Here is a 17,146-nt window from a genome sequence, read left to right on the forward strand (position 1 = left end):
GTTTCATAGCCTACAAGTGTTGCTGAGTCGTGATGTAGTGCTCAGCACACCTATCCACAGAGCTGCTGAAAAGGCCGGCTGGAGACACCGGAGCATCAAAGAGAGCAGCTTTTTCTGAGTCATGCATTTCCGTGAGGGTCAGCCAGATGTGATGATTCAAAACCACTAGGTTGCCCATTGACTTGCCAATGGCCTGTGCAGTGACTTTCGTGGCTCGCAGCGCTAAGTCCATAGCGATGCGGAGCTCTTTGAACATCTCTTGATCGTAGCCTTGCTTGTCCATTTGCTTGAGGAGCTTAGCTTGGAGCACTGCCATCACTTGGCTGAGTATGCTTTTCCAGCCAGTGTGGACGTCAGTCAACACGGCTTGGAAGGATGAATGGGGCGTGAATTCCACGCCCTACTACTCGCCGGGCAGAGATGTGCCACTACCGCCTCTTCCACAGGAGGTAGTTGGGCATAACCTTTGTCTTCCCCGTGGTCCACTTTAGTGAGGAGAGTGGACTCGCTGTGCCAGGATTTCGTCAGTTCGTTATGAACATCCGGGAAGAACGGGGCAGATCTGCGGAACGCAGTCGCTTGACGACATCCGGACTGCAGGAACCATTCATCAAGGTGAGATTGTTCAGGTTTCTCTGGAGGAGACCACTCGAGACCGAGCTCTTCGACCGCCCTTGAAATGACGCAAAGCATCTTCTTGTCAGTGGCGCATGCATACTCCTCGCCCTCGCTGGGGAAGGGGCGGCAATGTCCTCCACTGACCACATGCCAGATGCAGCGAGAGACATTACATCATCATCCCCAGCATCAGAACCGCCGAACATGATGAGGCCGTGCGCATCATGCACATACTGTATCGGCATAGACGCATTACATGGAGATTGAGAGGCTCGCAGGGCATGTGCCGGCATGAGGTCCACCTCAAATTCATCCTGCTCGACCTCGCGGCCCCATTGTGCCTCCTCGTGTGATCCCTTAGGAGTCACAGAAGAGGTGGGTGGGAGGGCGTAGGAGGCTGAATCATCCCTCAGAACGAGGGTGATTCACGAGCAAAGTGTCTTCAGACTCATGCCCTCACATTGCAGTCTTTCTCCATGAGAGCTGTTTCTGCATGGGCGCGGTCCAGACAGCAAACGCAGCTCTCATGCTGATCTGATGGCAGGATGTGTCCCTTGCACAAGTAACACTTACGGAACAACATCTTTAAAAAGATGCAAACACGTAAGCGGCTCTTTTAGATATATATATATATATATATATATATATATATATATATATATATATATATATATATATATACACACAATATCACAATAGCTTATAAGGATACAAAACTTCTGCCGAAGCGCTGTGGGGAATCAGGATGCTGAAGCGCCGTAGAAGTAGAGGGCTTCTAGACGAGAGATGAATCGCTGTCTTGAAGGAAGAAAATTCTGAGGATTGGTGTTTGTGCGCCCGCTTTTACACCATAGCCAATATTAGAATTGCCATAATTGTAGAAGGGTTTCAACTAGGTCGTTTAGAAGGACACTCCCCATAGCGTAAGCGACGCAATGTCAAGTGAACTGGATCGTAAGGGAACACAACCCTCCTACACGTGGTCGGGAGCAGGTGTAAATTTTGTTCATACCAACTTACGTTTTGAAAATATGTAAGGAACAGTTGATGACAGGCCATTGTATAATTGAAAAATAATGCACACCCAAGGTGGTAATGTGGTCACGAGGTGCAACTTGAGTCTCTATGTGTGTTTGTGTGTGTGTGTGCGTGCGCACGCGCGTATGTATGTGTGTGAGCATGTGCAAGTGCGGGTGAGACGAGGGAGTGCGAGGGCTCTTTTTAACCGAAATTGAAATAAATGTAGGATATTTTAGACATTGTTTGACATTCTCAACCAATTTATTTTACCAACGTCTTCGTTTTAATTGGTCATTTGGTTGTGGTGGGGCTCTTTGAAATAACTGAAATCATTTGGCGAAGTGATATGGAACCGTTATACGGTCAAGACCTGGAACTACTTCATAGCCGTGCATTTACTGGAATATAATTGCACAATTTAAAATCAATCAGAATCAAGCATTTAAAACACCCATGGTAGAAAACTTTCATGAATCTGAGAATTAACATCAGAAAGGCAAAGAAATTCGTTCTGCTCGTGTTTCATGGAACGTAAATTATGTTATGCTTCCTTATTCTTTTGTAGTCTTGATTAAGTTTCCTTACTTTTACATATTTTTATAACGTGGTCATTAAAGCCTAACTTGATGAGACGATCAAATATTATTTGCACACCTTCTCGGTTCTGGCGGTCGACGCTTCATGTTGCATATTTTCTTCTTCATAAATACTCACAGTAGCTTCTGTCCATCTATCCATTTCAATTTTAAAACACCTACAATAACAACAACTCAATAAAGGTTTATGCGAAGATTACTAACTGGCCTTTTAAAAATGGCCGGTATCGGCTGTCTGATGGTGGATGATGCATTTTTCTTGACCAACGAGAAGTGTTCGCTGCTCTGACCCCACCCAAATAATTCCACTTTCTGCAAGGAAAGTGCTTCCTCTTGAGCTGGTCGTCTGGCACCAACAACTATGCCACGCTCCAAATCACTGAGATCAAATTTTTTCCCCCATTCTGATGGTTGATGTGAAAATTAAATGAAGCTCCTGACCCGTATCTGAATGATTTTATGCACTGCACTGCTGCCACACGATTGGTTGATTAGATAATTGCATGGATGATTGTTGGTGCCAGACAGGCTTGTTTGAGTATTTCTGTAACTGCTGATCTCCTGGGATTTTCACACACAACAGTCTCTAGAATTGACTCCGAATGGTGGGAAAAACAAAAAACGTTCAGTGAGTGGCAGTTCTGCGGACGGAAATGCCTTGTTGATGAGAGAGTTCAACAGTGAATGCCCAGACTGGTTCGAACTGACAAAGTCTACGGTAACTGAGATAACCACTCTGTTAAATTGTGGTGAGAAGAATAGCATCTCAGAATGCTATTCTGAGATGCGGGTACACAATATTAGGCAGGTGGTTTTAATGTTGTGGCTGATCGGTGTATCTGTTAATGTTCAGTGTTTATGTGTGTGCCTGTGCAACACTGACATTTCCTCCTCTGACAGCGGTTCTAGGAGGTGTGTATTTTGTGGAGAGAGGGAGACATGGTGTCATCGATTGAGCTGCAGACCTATATAGAACCCTATTATCACGGCCCACGATTCACTGCTGCAGTCAAGCAAGATGCTCGGCGTGTCATTCGTGTTCTCTTTAATTGGAAAAGCGTGCCAGTGCAGCTACCGTCTTCTTCACCCTCACCCTCAAGCACCCTGTATGTGCACATTTGGTTTGTGAAATAAGTTGTTTTGGGTTTTTCTGGCAGAGTGTGCGGGATGGTTCGGTAATCTGACCTTGCACATTCAGATAAGCTGGAGTAGTGTCAGGTGACGGTGGTAGTGTTTACGTAAAGCCGCTTGCCTCTGTTAAGGTTTGGAATTGGGAACTGGGTCCGTATTACAATTTCCTATCTTAAGTCTTAATTTTAAGACCTTATATAGAACATATGGATTATAACTTTAATCAGCCTGGTTACTAAGGCCACATCCATATTAATTCACAGTTTTACTGACCAACCACTGGGCGGCGCCATGATGATTCTAATTGCCGCTGGACTGTTTTCTGGTTCTAGTCTCCATAAAACAATGTATAAACTACCAAAACTAGCTATCCAGATGGAGAACAACAACCATATTAAGTGTTAGCTGGAAAAGAATGAGTTCAAGCTCAGCTTGTACAGTTGTTGGCTGTCATAACAACTTGAAGTAGTTAATGATATCAACATAACTAACTTGTGCCATCACTTAATTTCATCTACCCACTCTTCAAACTTTGAGGAGTGAGGCACTGTCAAGAAACGTCTCTCAATCGCGACTAAAGTCACCATAAAGTATCGGCACTTTAGGAGAAGTATCGAGCCACATGTTCTTTTTATTTGGCAATTTTTACAAATTTAAAGGAATATTCCTTGTTCAATACAAGTTAAGCTCAATCGACAGCATTTATGGCATAATGTTGATTACAAAAAAAAAGAATAAAAAAATTCGACATCCCTTCTTTTCTTTAAAAAAAAAGCACAAATCAAAGTTGCAGTGAGGCCCTTACAATGGAAATGAATGGGGCCAATAGTTGGAGGGTTTAAAGGAAGAAATGTAAAGATTATTATATTATAAAAGCACTTACATTAACTCATGTATTATTTGAGCTGTAAAGTTGTTAAAATTTAGTGTCTTTTGACATACATTGACAAGTCAAAGAGGGGCAAGTCAAAATAAATTGTTGTGCTTATCAATATTATGCCACAAATGCTGTTGACTGAGCTTAACTTATATTAGGGCTTGGCAATAGGACGATGTAATCGGATATCAACAATGTCTTACAAAGATCCAGATGCCGAACAGATGATAATCGACAATATCGGGAAATGGCAAAACCATGGATCTGGGAAGTCGGCAAATATATTAAACAGTGGCCAGAGTATGAAACTAGCACCTGTCACCCACCAAATGCGATGAGGTTGAATCCAGTTTGCAAGCTCCTTGTCCAAATGTATTTCATGCACGGGTAATTTTGCTCATCTACCCGCAATGGGTGGGCGAACTGTCTCGGAGTGACACACGACAAGAAATGCTGTTAGACACAAAGTCACGTGCTTGAAGAAACACACTTTATTCTATTTTTAAGAACAGACAAAAGAAAAGCGATCAATGCTTGTGTCTGATTCGCTGTTTGTTCAGAGGTGTGCAGCAAGAGCCTGTCTCGTGTAACAAGCGCATGTAAAGAGGTTTCACTCTTTTTTTCTCTGTTTCATTTGTCAGAAAACTGTTTGCAAGAATAATGTCATCTATGAGAATACTGCAAATGATCTCAGAACATCTCAGAAGGTGCTGTGAGTTTAGTTTGCTTTATTTCCATACGGTTAGCATGCATTGTGAACACAACTCTGCAGGTTCACTATTATATATCTTTGTATTAAATAAACAAAGATGAAAGTGATGAAATCATAAAGTAATACAAGACACGTTCACCTTGAACCTAAAATTGAGTCTTATTTTATTTTCTTTAGGCAGCATTAACTGTATTACCAAAACGCAATACAAACACAAATTCGATAAGGTGGGTCCCCCATGAGCATTTTGTCGCTTCAGTACAGGACATCATACCTTCAACACAGGACATTTTAAACATTTTGAGCACTTAAATAGGAGACGGCGCTGTCCAACATTTCGCCGCTAAAATATGGGACAAGAGACGTCCTATATAGGATGATATATTTTTAGCCAAAATTCGGGACGTCCCCGCCTAATCCGGGACATTTGGCAGCCCTAGCGATGAGTCTAGTCCTGTTCAAGAACGCATGACTCTTATGATCTGATTCTTTTCAATGAATTGGTTTAAAGACTCACGAATGTGTCTGAAACTTATTGTTTTAAAACAGCAAACTCACTCATTGAATCAGTTGAAGCAGTTATTAAATTAGTATCTCGCTCACTCACTGAACCGCTTTCGGTCACAAAATTAACCAAGAAACATTCATGTGTTATGTTGTACTTAAAATGTAAAGTGTGTAAACTTTCCACCATTACGTAGTGTGACCAAACTAAATTGCAATTTGGTCGGACAAACAGATATTACACTAAATTCTTTTAGTGAAATCATCCTACGAATGGCTCATTTATATTTGTCTCGGCATATTTATCCGGGATAGGAGAAAGTATTTTAAAATGTAAAAAAAATGACTTTGTTAGACTTGAATCATTGTATAGACTTGAGTGACTGGTTGTTAATTTGACAATGTGTAGTTAAAGATGCAAAGTTTTTTGATTACAGTTTATATAAACCAAAATATAGTAGACTATATGGAATATTATAGTTACCATTAATTTATGGAGCTAAAAAGATCATTAATGGGATTCTTTAGGAAACCCGAAGCGTTAAGTGGAAACTGAATCAGAACCCTAATCAGGAGGACTGTGTTCGGGGAGCTCATCAAACAGGAAAAGAAGGCAGATCTGTCTCACGTATCTCTTTCTGTAAAGAGCACTAAATCTTCAAAATCTTCGAGCTTTGTGCACTTGTGTATGGGTAGTTGTGTGTGTGCACACTGAATGTGTAATGAGTCATGTTGTTTTGTAGTGAACACCCAAAGCCCCACAACCAAAGCATGCTTTAGCAAACACATCACTGCACTGCTTGAGAGAGAGAGAGAGAGAGACAGAGAGAGAGACATAGACAAAAGGGAATAGAGAAATGCTGGAAAGGACTTGTGAATGGCTAATAAATCAGACACAATAGATAACAACTGATGGATGATTGACACTTCAGGGAGCAGCACAATACGCTTTTTATTCAGATTAATTCTTAAAACTAATACAAGCTGTGTAGGTTTGTGATGTTGAGGTTGTTTTTATTCTAAACAGAAAATATATAAAATTATAGGGGATTTTTATTAAATGTGGCAGTGGAAAATTACTACTGGGTCATTGTTTGTGTGAAGAGCCTTTTGGCATTGTACTATGTTGAAAAAAAAAAAAAACTTTAATATTCAGAAAACAACATTGAAGTAGATTTTTATCAGCTAATATCTATGAAATGAATGATAATTGAATGTGGTATAACAGGCTAGAGATAATACTTAAATGTCTTTCAAATGACATTAAATATAGCTATATTTTGGTAGTTGTATATACAGTTTATATATATATATATATATATTCTCTGTTTGTGTCTTTAATGTTGTGGGGCTGTTTTTATGCCAGAGGTCCTGGACATCTTGTTCGGATACATGGCATCATGGACTCTATCAGATACCAAGAGATAAAAAAATCAAAATCTGACTGCCTGACAGAAAGCTTAAAATAGGCCGTGGCTGGATCTTCCAGCAAGACAATGATCCAAAACACACATCAAAATCAACACAAAAATGGTTCACTGACCAGAAAATCAAGGTTCTGCCATGGCCATCCCAGTCCCCTGACCTGAACCCCATAGAGAATTTGTGGGGTGAACTGAAGAGGAGAGTCCACCAGCGTGGACCTCTGAATTTGGAGGATCTGGAGAGATTCTGTATGGAGGAATGGTCTCAGATCACTTGCTCCAACCTCATTAGGTATTATAGGAGAAGTCTCAGAGCTGTTATCTTGGCAAAGGGAGGTTGCACAAAATATTGAATAAAAAGGTGTCAATAATTGTGCCACACATATATTTGACAAAGATATTTGTTTTTTGATCAAACTTGTGTTGTGTTTGCAATTGTTTGATATCCATGAGAGGATTGATTTTGGTGAATATTTTGAATGAAAGATCAAAAGAATAAACAATAAAGACATATTTTAAACAGCTTTCTTTGCTCATATTTACCAAAGGTGGCAATATTTTTGGCCACAACTGTATGTGTGTGTATGTGTGTGTGTGTGTGTGTGTGTGTGTATATATATATATATATATACACACACACACACACACACACACACACACACACACAGTATATATTATTTATTTATTTATTTATTTTTTGCCTTGAATGAATGAATGGACCTGCAAATTTTATTTTACATAATAGTGGGTGAAAAGTGTGTAAGAAGAATGCATTGTTTGAATAGCAATCAAACTGAAGATCCATTCATTCTCATTAAAGAGTGAAGCCAATGTGCTGTGCAGAGTATAGATTTGAGAAGTATGCTATATGAACTGGGAGATGTTTGATAGGGGCTATTTTATGAGCATTAAAATGCGAGAAATGCATTTCACAAAACAAACAGCTCATAAAAGAAATGAGAGAGGTTGCTGGGTGTAGACAATATAAGTATGATGTAAGTGATTTCACTCTTCTTAATATATGCTTTTGACTTCCTTTCAAAAACTATATAAAACAGTTGATATATGGAACAGAATATTTTATATGTAGTGAAATTAAGTACACACTAATGGCTGAAGAGAGGGCCTAAGGTTTGCGTTAGTGAAGTTAGTGACAGTGCAACACTGCCATCTGCTGGCTATAGTAATAATTCAGTGCTTCTCTTTTATTGCCTTTGTGGGTGTTTTAAAGCAGTTAACATGTTTGCCTAAGCATCATTTTTTATTTTAATCTATAAATAGGACTTTCTCCTCTGAAAGCAATGTTTAGTATATGCCAAATGTGAAATTTTGGTTAAAACATTGTTTGTCATTTTAAAAGAGAAATTAGGGGAATAGTCACTCACTCATGCCCCCCACAGTTTCACTGTATTTTTAAATGATTTTAACAATTCAGTTGTTGTTATTGTAATGCACAATTGCTGAAGAGTTGCTTACTGCCATAAGGAGAAAATCATTTAAAAAAATGACACCAACAGTAGGGTAAAACAGGGCTAAATGCCCTCTGTGTTGTAAAATTCATTTTTGATTTTAATTTCTACCAAAACACAAAACAGAAACATAAACTACCACAGCACTTTCCTTAACATCTGTTTGTCACTATACACTGCAAAATATTCCTGATCTCATTCAAAGTTTGATTTTGAGGTAATTCAATCTAATATTTAATCTTTTTTAAAATGTTGCAAATTGATGTTGCTAATGAGAATCCCTGAAATTATCAAATTTACTTTTAGACAAAACACTTATTTATCAGTTTGGTTCAAGCTGATTAACTTTATCACTGTTCGGTCATATTTGTCCGGAATCAATTATTTCTTTATTATCCCCTTTTCTCCCCAATTTGGCATGCCCAATTCCCACTACTTACTAGGTCCTCGTGGTGGCGCGGTTACTTGCCTCAATCTGTGTAGTGGAGGACAAGTCTCAGTTGCCTCCGCTTCTGTGATAGTCAGTTCGCGCATATTATCACGTGGCTCGCCGAGCATGACACCGCGGAGACTCACAGCATGTGAAGGCTCATGCTATTCTCCGCATCCACGCACAACTTACCACGCGCCCCATTGTGAGCAAGAACCAATAATCATGACCATGAGGAGGTTACCCCATGTGACTCTACCCTCCCTAGCAACCAGGCCAATTTGGTTGCTTAAGAGACCTGACTGGAGTCATTCAGCACACCCTGGATTCGAACTCGCGACTCCAGGTGTGATAGTCAGCGTCAGTACTCGCTGAGCTACCCAGGCCCCATTTTTTATTTATTTTTTATAAAAATGATTTCCTTAATCTGAGTGGTACAAGGCTTGGCAGCTTTCACTAAACATGCCACCTGAACACACACATGCAAACACACAAATTGGATTAGATTAGATGAATCTAGGTGGTTTTATAAAACAGTCCCCCATACTGTTCTGGTCAAATTTGACCAGCCATAGGAAATGAATGTTTGAGACTATAACACAGAGCAATTTTTTTATTTTTCAAATATCAAACACAATGCAGATCACACAAATGAAGGAGTGAGACTATATAATATCCCAAACGCAAAACACACACACCAGCACACACACTAACACAAAGAGCTGAATAGGTGAGACTATAAAAGAGCAATATTTTATTTTTTATTTTGTCAAATAAAAATCAATCAGCCACAATGCAGAACACACACAGAAATGAAGTGGTGAGAATATAACACATTCTCAATGCAGAAGACACACACAGAGACACACACTCACTCTAATGCAAAGAAATGAATGGGTGAGACTATAACAGAGCACTTTTTTTTATTTTATCAAATAAAAATCTATCAGCCACAATGCAGAACACACACACACATACACACACACACATGTGCTCACACACACATGTGCTCACACACACAGACGCACACACACACACACACACACACACATACACTTCAAGGTCAGATCAGTGTCTTAGTCTGACCCCACTGTGAGAAAGTTTGCGCTTAGGGGTGGGAGCTGCACACCATGGTCAGGTTTGACTGTAAGCATATTGTGGCATCATTGCATTGAATCTCACACTTCAACAGTTTTAAAAAATGCTACAATTTTACAAATAATTAACTTTTATAATGTCTAAATATACAGTATATCCAATGCATAACTTGCGATACTATCTAGAATTTAAGTTTTTAACAACATTGGCTTTAAGGCCCTGTTTCCACCTGGTTTTAAGCTGCATTTTGAATGATCTGATCACATGTGGTCAGCCCTAAATACAGTTCTAAATGGGGTCTAAAACATTTTGTGATTGGATCACAAAAACTACATACGAATGTGGTCAAAAACGCATGTGACCGCATCACATTTGTAGTGTAAGTGTTAATCCATTCTGAATGCATCCCGGCAGCAGTGAAGCGCCACCCCTCACCTGTCAGTCAAACTTTTCAGATTACAAGCGGCTTTAAAAGGAAATAACCATCCGATCTGAAAATTTGAAAAAGCGGATACATAATCACAAGAGCTTCACGGATCTTCTTTAGTGCGTTTGATATCAACACAGAAAAGAAGCACGAACACTTGAAGCTCCTTTAATACAGGTAATCCACTAACATAATGGATTATTCTGCTTGACATGTTGCGTTTATGCTTAGATTAAATTTCAACCGCATCTGTACAAAACCGTGCGCTGGTTTTGTTTTTGTTTTTTTTCTTTCTGACTTTGTTGCACTATAGTATCACTTAGTATGAAACAGAGACCCTCCCCTCCAAATCTGATTACAGGTGGTCACAGGAGATGCATTTAAGCGACCAGGGCCCGTATTCACAAAGATTTTTGTCTTCCCACTTGGAGATCTTTAAAGAGTTCCTAGCCAGGAGGTTTTGCTTAAAACCTATTCACAAAACTGCTAAGAGAAAGTTTTACTATGGAAATTTTAAGATAAGAGTAAGGCGAAGCTGACCTCGTTGCTATGGATGACATCACGTTTTATTAGCGCATTCTTTTAAATCGCCCTCAGTGATTGGTAGACAAGAACTGCTATAGCTAAGACAAACAACGATATAAATATATATATATATATATATATATATATATATATATACACACACACACACACTGTCAGCCAAAAGTTTGGAATAATGTACAGTTTTTGATCTTATGGAAAGAAATTGGTACTTTTATTCACCAAAGTGGCATTCAACTTATCACAAAGTTTAGTCAGGACATTAATAACGTGAAAAATTACTATTACAACTTGGGGAAAAAAATGCAGAACTTCTTAAACTACTTCAAAGAGTTCTCATCAAAAAATCCTCCACGTGTAGCAATGACAGCTTTGCAGATCCTTGGCATTCTAGCTGTCAGTTTGTCCAGATACTCAGGTGACATTTCACCCCACACTTCCTGTAGCACTTGCCATAGATGTGGCTGTCTTGTCGGGCACTTCTCACGCACCTTACAGTCTAGCTGATCCCACAAAAGCTCAATGGGGTTAAGATCCATAAAACTCTTTTCCAATTATCTGTTGTCCAATGTCTGTGTTTCTTTGCCCACTCTAACCTTTACTTTTTGTTTTTCTGTTTCAAAAGTGGCTTTTTCTTTGCAATTCTTCCCATAAGGCCTGCACCCCTGAGTCTTGTCTTTACTGTTGTACATGAAACTGGTGTTGAGTGGGTAGAATTCAATGAAGCTGTCAGCTGAGGACATGTGAGGCGTCTATTTCTCAAACTAGAGACTCTGATGTACTTATCCTCTTGTTTAGTTGTACATCTGGCCTTCCACATCTCTTTCTGTCCTTGTTAGAGTCAGTTGTTCTTTGTCTTTGAAGACTGTAGTGTACACCTTTGTATGAAATCTTCAGTTCTTTTGGCAATTTCAAGCATTGTATAGCCTTCATTCCTCAAAACAATGATTGACTGATGAGTTTCTAGAGAAAGCTGTTTCTTTTTTGCCATTTTTGACCTAATATTGACCTTAAGACATGCCAGTCTATTGCATACTGTGGCAACACAAAAACAAACACAAAGACAATGTTAAGCTTCATTTAACGAACCAAATAGCTTTCAACTGTGTTTGATATAATGGAAAGTGATTTTCTAGTACCAAATTAGCAATTTAGCATGATTACTCAAGGATAAGGTGTTGAGCTGATGGCTGCTGGAAATGGGGCTATCTAGATTTGATCAGTGATGGTGCTGTTTTTTTACATCAGTAATGTCCTGATTATACTCTGTGATCAGTTGAATGACACTTTGGTGAATTAATGTACCAATTTCCTTCCAAAACAGCAAAATCTGTACATTATTCCAAACTTCTGGCAGCCAGTGTATAAATGTATATACAATGTACATATATACTATATATATAGCGATTTGATAGGGGATATTTTATGAACATTAAAATGCGAGAAATGCATTTCTTTTTCTTTTCTGACTTTGTTGCACTTTAATATCACTCAGCATGAAACAGAGACCCTCCCCTCCAAATCTGATTACAGGTGGTCACAGGAGATGCATTTAAGCGACCAGAGCCCGTATTCACAAAGCTTTTTGTCTTCCCACTAGGAGTTCTCCAAAGAGGTTTTGCTTAAAACCTATTAACAAAACTGCTAAAAGCAAGTTTTACCAAGGAAATCTTAAGATAAGAGTAAGGCGAAGTTGACCCCGTTGCTATGGATGATGTCACCTTTTATTAGCGCACTCTTTTAAATTGCCCTCAGTGATTGGTAGACAGGAACTGCTATTTGTCAGCTAAGACAGACAGCGATATATATATATATATATATATTATATTATCTGCAGTATGAGAGGTCCCGCAAGCCTCCACGGCATTCTCCCCATTTGAATTATTGTATGGGCATCGACCACGTGGCGTGCTCGACGTCCTATGGGAAAATTGGGAGGAGGGACCTTCAAACATGAAAAACGAAATTCAGTACGTTCTTGACTTGAGAGCAAATCTCCACACACTGGGGCAATTAACACAGGCTCAAGAACGTCAAAGCCGGCTGTGTAATAGGGGTACTCGGCTATGGAAATTTACACAGGAAGATAAAGTTCTTGTATTGCTCCCTACATCGAGCTCTAAATTACTCTCCAAGTGGCAAGGATCCTTTGAGGTCACACGGTGAGTCAGGGAAATCGATTATGAGGTTAAGCGAACGGATAGAGGCAGAGCACTTCGGATATGCCACCTCAACCTCCTAAAACCGTGGAGAGAGGCGGTCCCTGTGACTTTGACGATGGTAATTTCTGGAGAGGGAGGAGCTTGGACCAGATGTGGACTTAAAAGCCACCGACCGAGTCACCCCGTTCACTTGTGGAGACCACCTCTCACCGTCAAAGTGAAGGAGGTTGCCAGGTTGCAAGGAGAATTCTCCGACATGTTCTCACCTCTTCCCGGTCGTACGAATCTCATAAAGCACCATATCAAAACAACCCCAGGGGTAGTGGTACACAGTCGTCTCTACCGATTACCCGAGCACAGAAAAGAAGTGGTTCAAGAAGAATTAATGGCCATGCTAGATATGGGGTAATAGAAGAATCCCACAGCCCGGTGGTGCTGGTTCTGAAGAGTGATGGCCCGGTCCGGTTCTGTGTGAATTATAGAAAAGTCAATGCGGTTTTATTTGCTTTTATTCAACACTGGATTTAACAAAGGGATATTGGCAGATCCCCTTAACTCCCATGTCTCGTGAAAAGACGGCATTTTCCACACCGTTCGGATTACACCAATTTGTGACACTTCTGTTCGGTTTGTTTGAGGCCCTGGCTACGTTTCAGTGGCTCATGGACTGAATCTGCTTACGCATGGATCACCCGTTGGTATCTGGCTCTCCAGCCTTTTTAGTTCGAGGTGGTCCACAGGCCGGGGGCGTAGATGGCTGTGGCAGATTTCCTCTCTAGAAGGGGGGGGAGTAAGTGACAGGTTGGATGGCTTCCTGGCCTGAGTCGGGAGATGGGGGTATGTGGTGATGTCGGCATGGCCGAGAGATGTCTATGAGGCCAGGAGAGGAAGAATGGTAAGGATTGACACCTGTGGGAAATTATCTCTAACAGCTGTTTGTGTTTACAGTGAGAGCTGGACAGAGATAAAGGAGCAGCCAGAGCCACAGGAGAAGGGAGAGAGAGATGCACAAACGGGGTACAAGATGGGCAAGGAGCAAGCGGGAACCGGCAGAACAGTCAACATAATTTTAATTACATAAATTAACTTAAACAAACATAAACACACAGACACACACACAGCCGCGTGTGTCTCTCTCTCTCTCTCGAACTGGCGCCTCCAGCTCATCTTTATCCCCCTCCTGGCTGATTAGGACACTTCTGCGCCGGATGTGCGTCCAGCCACGCCATCCTCCTCGTCACAGTGTACATAATAAAGAATAACGTGGACTGTTCACCTGGCTGCCACTTCCTCCTTCAAAGTAGCAAGAGATCTGTATATATATATACTGTATATGTAAAGTAGCAAAAGATCTGTCACACTTACGGAATGACATCTTTAAAAAGATACAAACACGTAAGCGGCTCTTTTAATTATAACTAAAAGAGCCGCTTACGTGTTTGTGTCTTTTTAAAGATGTCGTTCCATAAGTGTGACAGATCTCTTGCTACTTTACATATATATATATATATATATATATATATATATATATATATATATATACACACACAATATAAACAATAGCTTATAAGGATACAAAACTCCTGCCGAAGCACTGTGGGGAATCAGGATGCTGAAGTGGCCCCGTTCACCAGCGATGCGTCAAGCGGCGAGGCAGAGTGAATGTTCACCAGAACTCTGCAGGGGATCAAGATCCCGCCCACTGACTCGTGTATGTAGACGGGGAAATAGAAGGCTTCTAGACGAGATGAATCGCTGTCTTGAAGGAAGAAAATTCTGAGGAATGGTGTTTGTGTCCCCGCTTTTATACCGGACAGCTTTGTTCCTAAAAGGGCGGGGCTTAAACACCATAGCCAATCCTGGTATTATTGTAGTAAGGTTTCAACTAGGTTGTGTAGAAGGACACTCCCCATAGTATCAGCTTAGTGACACAATGTCAAGTATACTGAATCGTAAGGGAACTTTAGAAACAGAAAAAAGTGTGGGAACCTTGGGAGACGGTGGAGTCAGAACTGGGCAGCTGAAATGTCTCTCTCTCTCTCTCTCTCTCTTTCTGTGTATGTGTCTCGCTCTCAGTTTGTACTGAAGTGAACGGTTGTTTTGTGTGGATGAAGGAACAGACTGGCTCCTGCCAGCTGCTGCTCAGTGTGACAGAGACAGGTGCTGTACATTCATCCCTCACCACACACACTATACATATTTGTTCACTTACTTGACAAACTACCCAATTCAAGCATACTTTAACCATATACAATTTATTTTCCTGTTTATATTTAATATACCGGTAAGCAAATAATAAAAGTTGCTTCTCTTAAATGTACACATTACACATTCCTTAAAGGAATAGTTTCCTTGCAAAAAAACATTTATTTGTCACAATGTGGCCAGAAGTTTGCAGCTCTTCACCGGTAGTGGTGGACCTTCAGCAAAACTTTGGCAACAATGTACAATTTGCCACTACTGGCAAACACTTCTATGGCAAACCAGTGGTGACAATAAAGAGTTCGGTGCAAAGTTTATTTGCATGTGAAAATAATGAGTGACAAATTTGCACCATGTTGGCCACAGGGGTTTGCCAAAACATTAGATTTTTGTAAGGGAACCAAAAAAAAATACGATTTTCACTGAACAATCAGTCTGTTCATCACATTACGCTATTGAATGGCTTCAGAAGACCTGGATTATGTGCTGGATTTACTTATAAATATAATGAATCATTTTTGCAAGCCACTTTTTAAGTGTATTCCACATGGATTTTTAAACAATATTACCTTAAAGGTGCAATATGTAACAGTTTAATTACATTTTTTGCCAATGTGTGAACGGCTTGTAAAGCAACTTAAAAAATGAGCCCTTCCTGGACTTCCTAGGTTGCCTATTAAAGCTTGTAGACTGATTTTCATGTGAAGGGAGCGGGTCGCTTTTGCCGGGAAAATCCAAAGGATATGACGTTTATGCACGCTCCCGAGAGCCTTCCACTATTTAACAGCGACAACAAACTGCAACACTAGGTAACGTTATCTTAGAGATGGAATCCAGCAAATGTCCGGCTCACAGCACAACACCGACTCATATACAAACTCTGAGTAAGCCAAAAAAAACAACATTTATCTACTGAATTCCGTCTGGCTAAGCGGGAATGTGATCATGGTTGAGCGAAAACTAGAGTGAACATTGGCTGGGCATTTGATTCCTGGAGGGAACTTCGTTCGGTTTTGGGGATCAAAACCGACCCTGAACTGGCGTTCTTCTTATTGGACAGGTAAGCTTACATAACTGCAAAGCATGTGAAATATAGTGCCATAAGGACTGATCTGAGTAATTTTAACTAAACTACAATAACATATGAAATGAATGCTAGACAATGTTCAAGATAATGCAAAAAGCTCCATTCATTAGTGTAACGTAACTTGGTTATACAGAAAATATATACAATCTATTATTATAAAACAGTAGCGCATCGATATATCAAAATGACAGTTGTGATGGAATCACATCAATACTGAATTGTGTCAACATATTTATAATGTACACTCTATTTTATAAACAGCTACTGTCATCATCCACCAGATTTAGCTAACAGCTATTGCTTAAGTTGGCTAGTTAGCTAACGCTGACATAGACTATCGTATAAATGCAGTCAATGTATCATGCTAGAAAAGTGATTACTTCAAACTACAGTCTCGCATAGTCAGACCTACATCCACACTTTGTTTTAGTCCTGTTCCAGCACTGGAGAGTCAAATATAATATGCAGTCTCAAAGTTTGTAATAAAACAATCATAACTGTGTAATTTTAATTATGCTACCTCATCTGTCAGCATGATGTCGGTGAATCACGTCAGTCTCTTTGTATGTTACGTCATTGTTTTGTCCAATGCTTACTCGCTCGCGTCCCTATGAAGTGTGAGCACGAGCACAAGCAACAGGTAGCTGGCTGCAGTTCACTTAAACGGCCACAGGTGTCATTAATAACAAGGGTTTCTGAATCTTACATACTGCACCTTTAAAAAAATAAAAAATAAAAAATAAAATAGTTGCCAGTGCCCAAATTTCTCAGTTTCCCTGCAAACATTTTTACTGCTAAAACTGTATCACAAACAAATTAATGTAATTGTTTTATACCAGTCTTGTT

This window comes from Myxocyprinus asiaticus, chromosome 2 (genome assembly GCF_019703515.2).
Source record: "Myxocyprinus asiaticus isolate MX2 ecotype Aquarium Trade chromosome 2, UBuf_Myxa_2, whole genome shotgun sequence".
NCBI lineage: Eukaryota > Metazoa > Chordata > Actinopteri > Cypriniformes > Catostomidae > Myxocyprinus > Myxocyprinus asiaticus.